Consider the following 8,867-nt stretch of genomic DNA (forward strand, 5'->3'; position numbering starts at 1 on the left):
CTGTTTTCAATGCAAAATGTGCATGGATACATATCTGTTGGATGCTCTCCCCTCCCACTAACCCATTCTGTTGTTTAAGTCAGTGTGAAATTGTATGCAGGTATGTGGATTGTTAACGGAATATCAGTCTGCTCATTCTTTAACTGGAGTTAAAAGTTTTATGGCGATTCAGGAGAAGTTTGAGGGATTGCTCCTGCAGTGAATCTGCCTAGAAAAGCCTGGAAGATGGGCAAGAGGCCAAAAAGCCACCCCCACATAACTGGGATTGTGAGATGACAGTAACAGGCAAGATCAAAGGGAAGTGGGGGAGAGAAGAGGGTGAAATACTGGAGAGCCACCTTCAAAATCGCATCACTGGTTGAGCGAGCGTGGCAGCATTTAAGGCGCTATTTGTAATATCTTTGTCCCTCGGCCCACACGGTGGAAAACAGACACAAATGCAGCTACAATTCACCATGAGTGTTTATTTAAAAATCGAATTCACATGCTTCTATTTTGATTAAGATGTCTTTCTGCTAGATGAGACTGTGGGAGCGCAAGCCTCACAATGCAAATATCATGACCACAAAATGCACATTATTAATGCTTAAAATAATCAGAATATCCTAAAGCGTTACGAGACTGCTCTTTATTTTGAGAGAGCCACCACTGCAGTAACCACATTCGTTTTAATGGTGACAGGGCACCATTTCAGACTGCATTTATAGCACTTACCTATAGTCTTACCAACCACTCAAGCCACATACACACATTCACGCGCTGATGTTACATCGGAGGGCTCAGTATCTTGCCCATGGGCACTTCGACATGTGGAAAGGAAGAACGGGGAATTGAACCACTGACCCTCTGCTTCGTTCCGAGACGTTCTCTCCTTACACTCCGCTGTCCCTTTATTTCTTGCCCTTAAGAGTTATCGTAGAATCATTCTTGTCCTCTAGCATTGTTCTTGGAGCAGCTTCTCCAGGCCAAGCCTCTTCAACTGCACAAGATTATACGGCCACAATCACAGAGCCAGAGTGCTCTCTCAGACCACAGCTCAGGGCTGACTTCCTGTTGCACCTTCCAGGAGGGAGCAGGGTCTCTGTTAACAGAAGAATGTTTTCTGAAAGAGGGATTACTCTACCGTCTTTTGCTCCATCTCTCCTTCCACACAGCCTCTCTAGCTCCTCGGACTGACCACCCGCGCGGCTGCAGACCTGTGGACCTGTTCCTGAGATTTCTTTGCTTCAGATTAGAAATGCCAATTATGTCTTATCAAGACTGAGGGTCAATAAAATATTGAAGCAACAGTGTTTACTCCGATTAAGCCTCCAAGTGCCAGATAGAGATTATGGGACAGTTCAAATTCTAGTTTGGCCAGAAATAGGGGCACTGTTGAATTATGGATCACACAGCGAGCCTCTGGGAATGCAAAGAATAGATAGGAAGGTAATCCCAGAATGCTGAGGGCCCTGAGAGGGAAGAGGGAGACAAGAGCTGATAGGAGAAGAAGTGAAATAATCTGTGTCCGGATGAGAGTTAGGCATCTTCATGTACTTTCATAAATTTACCATCTGTAAACTAACCGCTTCTTTAGAAACCCAGTTTTAATTTACACAATGCAATATACAGTGTGCTCAGTTTCAGATCGCTGATGCTCAGTTTCATTTACATTGCAGACAATGAATATTGCATATACATATTTAACATGACAAAAGGTACTAGCACTGTCAGGGATGAATTTGCATTGGGATTATTTTCATGTAGCTATAAAAAGTAAAGTAAGAGGTAAAGAAGCTGATTTAATAAAGAAAACATATTGTCAGCTGGCAATCTCTCCTACTTCAAACATAATTCAATTTCTCCTATGAAAGGAGATATCACTTTTAATTAAATTTGTTTTAGCTTTCTTTGAAGGTGCAATAGGTGACAGACCTCAATTATAATGTACTAATTAAAAAAAACATAAATAAATAATTTAATATACTGGGGAGAAGGCAAGAAGTGTGTAACTCGTAAAGCTTGTGAAGTTTCTGCTATCGCATCATTCCCATTAAAAGAAGGGAGAGCAGCTAAAATTGAAAGTGACGGTGGAGTCTTTAGGAGGTGGCCTGTGATTTCCAAATTATCATATTTTCCGAGTCAATAATAAAAAGCTTATGATAGTGCTAGCTATGCTGACAGGCTTTAATAAGATAGGGTCGCTGGAGCGCAGCAGACTGAGGGCCAAGCAGTTCTGTGTGTTTGTGTATGTATCTGAATGTGTGTGTGTGTGTGTGTGTGTGTGTGTGTGTGTGTGTATGTGTCGTGCACCTGAGCATGCACCATGCATGAATGTGTGTTTCTGTCCAGCACAGTGTGTCTTTTCTTTGTGCACACTAAATGTATGTGTATGTGCGTGTGTGTATCATGTACAGTGTGTGTGTGAGTCGTGTGTCAGATGGAGCACAGTCGTCTGCAAAGAGACTGTCGATTCAAACTTAGGAAATGTAAAAACCGACAGAAAATATAAATCACAACTCTGACTCAGACCCAATCAAGGGATTCCTGCCGCTATATTTCTGTACTGTCTTTGTTTACAAGATGTTTCTCATGCACAACGCTGCAAAAACCTGGAGTTTGGAGTTTACAAGAGCTTGTGTTCAGTGACAAAATGTCATAGTTTACTGGGTTATTTCAGCAGAAATCATTTGAACAAATGCAACTCTCACAATCATAAAACACCCATATTATTCCCTAATAACATTGTCAGAGTTGTATTATTTTTTTATTGGCACACTATATAGTTATTTTAGAGCACAAATGTAACGTGGCCCACTCAGCTTGTGGAAACTTATATAGCTTGATTGCTAATGAGAGGAACCCTGCTGCTTGATGTGTAGTCTAATGTGGGGCTGAAACAACCTGAGTATGATGAAAGTTTGCACATTCTGCACAGTTTGAAAATAGTCTGCCTGCTTACATCGCTGCATGACTATGTGCACCCGAACACCATTGCCACATACTGATATGATACATGAGCTACGGTGTCTGGGGACCTCATTGATACCATATTAGAAGAAAAAATAAAAACTAACAGGTCCATTGGGCACAAGTGTAGATCCTTCATTAGGGCACTGCTCATTGATTTCCCTGTTGGTAATCTCACACTGATGAAGTGAGTGGGTACAAATATTCATGGCCCAGTGATTACCTTGACCCCATCCCACCCACAGCCATTAAGAAGTGGGGGTGGAGGGGGCTGCTGGGTAGGGAAAATTGTCTCTGGGGAGGTCAAGAGGAAAGGTTGGGGAGGGTGGGGGTGTTCCAAACGTTTCAGGCACGTGGAACGAGACAAGAAGTGTGTGTGGAGATGTTGTTTGGTCACTGTGGTGGAGATGGGTTGGAGGAACAAGAAGAGATGCAATCAATGCCTGTTGAACAAAGTGTTTGTCCAGTAGCTCACATCCACACACACACACACACACACACACACACACACACACACAAACAGTCATGGTTAACACAATCACTCTGGCCTGGTTCTCGAGGGAAACAAGGCTTCCCACACACGTGGACACAAGTTCATTAGCCACATCCCAATGCTGGGTTAAATGCGAAGAGTCAGGTTTATCGCTTGTGTCAGAAAGAGCAGAGAAGAATCTTTGCTAATGCTGAAAAACCACATCATATAATGTTCTGTACTGCATACATGTCACTGGACCAAATTTTCTTGATGACGTCCACTTTGGTTATTTGCTCATTTCATTAACATAAATATTATTGGCACTCTCTCACAATCTGATTTATGTGGTTGAATCTCCTTTACATCTGTATGTGAGAGAGGCTCATTAGAATGGCCTTGCCACTCTGTGACAGCCACAGGAGCCTGTTATGAAAAGCAGGCACTGCCCTGTCCTTTCCAATAACCTTTCCTTGGAAGGAAGAAGACAGGGAGAGACAAAACAGGCAAAGAAAAGAGAAAGACAGCCAGAAAAGTAGAGAGAGAAAAGGCGGAAAAGGTGAATCAAAAAGATGCAAAGTGCCAAAGGATCGTCCAACAATGAGGGACAGCAGAGCTCGACAAATTACTTTTGCCTTTTTTTTTTTGTTTAGTCAGTGTGGAGGTGGATAGAGGCAGGTTGGAGGTAGAGGGTGGGTAACGGTTGGTGGCATTATCGCCTACATGCCTGACAGGGAGGTCTGAGTCTAAAGCCCTCTCTCATTAGATATGCGAGCACATTAGTGGGGACGGCTGTCTTGCTAAAGGTCAGGGTTGGAGGATGCTGGGACGATGGCGAAGCGCGAAGCGATGAGTGTCCAACCTTCGGTCTCACCTCTTTGAACTTCAATCATTTTGGCCTGGGCTTAATAGGTCCCTGGGGAGGATCAGAAGCAGAAAAGGCATGGGGAGGGGAGGGGAGCCTTAATGGGACATCACGCCACCTTGACATTTTAATTAAGACTCCCAGGCATTAGCATGCCAGAAGTTGGACTGTTAGAATGGAGCGTACGTAAAAGCAAATGACATGATGCCATTTTTTTGTTGAGTTTGTGTGTGACACTCATTAATCTATAGGGCAACATGATGGAGATAAAAACATTTTTTAGATGGTGATGCAGGACAGGGCTGTATACATTGTGTAATCAAGGGTCGAGTTTGTATATGTTGCATAATCAAGAGACATGCATTTATATTAGGATTGAGTTCTGCTACAATTCTTCTCCTTAATTGCGCATCACTGTTATAGTGTTTCCCCTTCAATTTTCCAGCATTAAACAGAACTGAGTTCATGAATACTTGATGAGAACAAGTTTAAAACATTACTACGCTGCAGCTCTGGCGCGCAGTGCTCCTCAGAACTGTTGTACAGTGTAGATGGAATAATTTGTTGTTATAAGTGATCACTTTTTGTTTTAGGCAAAAAATGTGTTTGAGTAACTTGTGACTTGTTTCTTTTTGTTGTTTTATCCCTCTTTTTGGTATTATTGCTGTAATCAGCATGCACGTGACATCATTGTACTGTGAAGTTACAAGTTGCACGGACAGATTTAAAGAACAGAGATGCAATGTGAAGCAATACTTGACCAAACATATGCAACCATCAATTCATTATTGTATTTATGGCAGAACATGGTAAATAAGTTACACTTTGTGTAATAACATAATGTATGTTCAAGCTTACATTATTCAATGTTAGCTACTAAATTGAGTGAAAGTTAATTAACATCTGGCTAAAAATATTGATGTCAGATTACACTAGTTTCTGTATCTGTTTAAAAAAAATCATGATTATTCCTTGTTTGTTGTCCATGTAAAATTTTAAGATTCCTGAATAATCAATATTTTGGCATGAACAATAGATCATATAACTATGCAGAGTACGGTCTAGACCTGCTGTATTTGAAAAGTGCCTTGAGATAACGTCCGTTGTGATTTGGCAGTATATAAATAAAAATGGACTTGACTCGACTACATGTATGTGAAGGGCTGTTTTTAGTGTCAAACCCATGAAGAATCTGCACCAGGCTGTGCAATTCCCCTGAGCTCTACAGTGTTATATTCTCTTTTAACTCACTGTTTTGGTCACACTGCAGAAGGCAGCTGTTTTCACTGAAAGTGCTGTACACCGTTTGCCCAGCACCAAACAACAGAAAAAGTATCTGATTGGCTGGTGAACATAGTGGAGATGTTAGCAGGTAGAAATATATAGATTTCCCTCAGGAGCTGGTGGAGACCAAAACCGAGCTAAAAGGAAAGTGACTATTGGACTTACAAAAGTCAGGTAGACATAGGCATAAATCTGCAATAATGCAACTATTGCTCCATGTCTGCTAGATGTGTAAATAACCACCTCACCATTTAAACTCCATAAAATGTTAATGCTGTGTTTACAGCTAAGTGGCCAGAAATCAGACATTTCAGGTATGAGGAATGTTCATTTAGCAGTTTTTGCAAATTATGTACATTTTGGGTAAACATTTATCTTTCTGCTGAAAAGTGATTGCTTGTTCGTCACAATTACTCAAAGTAAATATTACATTACAAGATATCATAATTTATCTTGCAGTTAACATACTGAGATTTTATTCCTCCACAGCCTCAGGATCTTTCAATTCTGCAGTGTGTATTACTCAAAAAAAGCAAGTAGAGGTAAAAAGATAATAACATATTTAACAAAAGTCCAAGAATCAGTAGTGAGATTCAACTATAACTGGATCTGATCAGCTAAATCTGAAGCAGAATTGAAATTGATAGGATATAAACAATACACAGCCTTACACACACACACGTCCCCACATAAAACCATACATACAGTCTTCATATTGTTTTTTTTCTTACGTCCAAATTACAGTCAGCCAGTGTGATGAACTTAATGGACTTCTCTCTAGCCCCGAATTTGACAAATCCCATCTTGAGCCATGAAGAAAGAAGGCTCTATCGATCTATGGGGCCACCTAATTCATCACAGTGCCTGAAGTTCCTCAAAAATATTTGACCAGGGGGGTTATTCAATACTATTTTCTTCCTTGGTTCACAGAATGAAACTGCTCTTCTTCTGCAAAAAAAAAAAAAAAAAGGTGAATGATGACAGGTGTCGGGAGAGGATGAGATTTGCGACAGAAACTCTCTCTGTTGCCTTTCACTTCTGCAAACTTCATTGACAACATGAATAGTCTCTGGGCTTTCTAACCAATGATTTACAGACCAGAGCAGTGCAGATGTCCCTAGTCTGCATTTACTTACCCACTGCAATGAAATAGAATACTCTAAAGAGGCACTGCTGCTGAATACCAGTAGCCACTGTATAAAACTGGCCCATAGGGACATCAACCAAAATTATCCACTAGTTGACTTGATAACAAATGAAGTCATCAGTCCAACAGCCTCTGTATTGTATACATGCCGTCATGTCATTCCGATCACTACATGTGAGCTCTGTCCCAGGCCTACAGATGGTATAGCACAAGTTTAATTGCGTTTTGTTACCTCCATCTTATACAGGGTCTTGTCCTCTGAGAGGGTCCAGGTCTCCACATACTCCCACAACAGACCAGACAAACGTAGCAATCTTTATAAGTGCAGAGGGAAACCATTGTAAAGGCACTGACCCTGTTGAGAACAGGGCACTAATAGCAGTACCTGTTAAGCCAAATGCAATAGCAACTGACAAGCCTGATTCCAAAGGGCACAGGGAACTGACTCCTGTTCTATATACTGTATCTCCAGAGTACAGCAAAGCATGACGACACAAGAAGTATGTACAGAAAGTACTGTGTGCAGGGAGGATATTTAGAAACAGTGAGTGAAATCAGCTATAGTCACTGTTTTGGACGTTTTTCTTTTTTCTACTCATCAAGGTGGTTTCAGTTTTCCTGACCAGTATGATGTGATCTTCATGATCTTGAAGGATTTTATGAGACATCAGGGTCACCTGGCACTCACTTGTCAGTAGAAGCGATGAGTAGCTAAAACACGTAAAAGACTAAACAACAGGTGTGCATACCTTTTAGTTATCACCTTGAAATTTCAAGCTCAAAGTATTGTATAACCCCCCTCTCAATCCGCCCGAGAACTTTATTTTGCATATGATTGAAATAGCTGTATGGACAAATCAGTAACAATACAAAAGGTCAAAGGAAAACAAAACAAAAAAAAATGTTACAATACACAAAACAAAAGTGACAAAATGAAGCTCACATTCAGGGGGTATATTATGAATGTGATATTTACCTACAGTAATATGATAGCCATGTCAGATATTTGCTCAGAAAGATTAGATATCATCTGACCAGAATAAATGGAAATCTTAATACTTTTAGTAAAACAAGTGTTGTGGTATAACATGTATCTCAAAAATCAAACAGCGCTGCAAAGCAAACTCTAGTTGAATCCTAACAAGACAACGTTTTTAAAATGATGAGGTGCTGAAATTCTAGTGTGCAGTGCAGCAGCGGATACCTATTTACCTTAAAATACTGACAGAAAACCTGCAGGAATATGATTTTCAGAAAGACTGATCAAAGAAATCCTCTATGGGAAAACCCACAGAAGCTAGTCAAACAAAGGCTAGAGGGTGCTGGCTGTCTATAAATGACTGTGTTATAGAATGGAAAGCACTTCACTGCAGAAATGAACCTGACAGCTGTTACCACCTCGCTTATGAGCCAGCTACTGTATACAGCTTTAACCAGAGGCCCTCAGCTATGGCTCAAAGCCACACATCTTAAAACTTCCATTTGTGAGATGTGTTTTTCAGCATGGAATATTAAAATTTGAGTTTAAAGCCAAGTTTCTCTGTCTTATGGTGAGTCTTCAGTGCAGCCCAAGGGAAGTCATTTAAAGTTGGTTAAAACTGGTGTTTGACGATGTTCTGGGAAGACATCCATGTGAAGGTTTGGCCATAGGATCTGACACACAACCTACCAAAAAAAACGGCGCAAAATCAAGGAAACAAATTGCACTGCTGCTACAAATTGGATGCTATAGAGTGGATTATCTGTTCACATCCTAATAAAAGATCAGCATTTAGTCAAATCACATCAGCTGTTCAACAGGATCATTTTGGTTCTGGATAACTATTCTGTGCCAACAATAAGTCATGAAAACTCAGCCATACAGATTCAAACTTTGTTGGAGCTACAGTGTAACACTCTGAATAGCTTTATATACCTTCTTGGATCCTCTCTGTGGGCCGTATTAGTGCTGTGGATATACTCTCAGGGTTTCTCCTGGCGTCAGAGGATTGATCTACACCAGTGGGAGGCTACTTTGTTTCCTTGCCGAGTGTTAAGCTATCAGCGTAATGATGAACCTGTGACAGGAGCTGCAGCAAACAGCCTCTGCGCAGAGAGTTATGATGCCAGCCATTAACGGATCGGCAACACGGGCACAGGAGATAAGTCCC

This window comes from Trachinotus anak, unplaced genomic scaffold (genome assembly GCF_046630095.1).
Source record: "Trachinotus anak isolate AG129_WGS33_773 ecotype Australia unplaced genomic scaffold, CSIRO_AGI_Tana_v1 ptg000013l, whole genome shotgun sequence".
Classification (NCBI taxonomy): domain Eukaryota; kingdom Metazoa; phylum Chordata; class Actinopteri; order Carangiformes; family Carangidae; genus Trachinotus; species Trachinotus anak.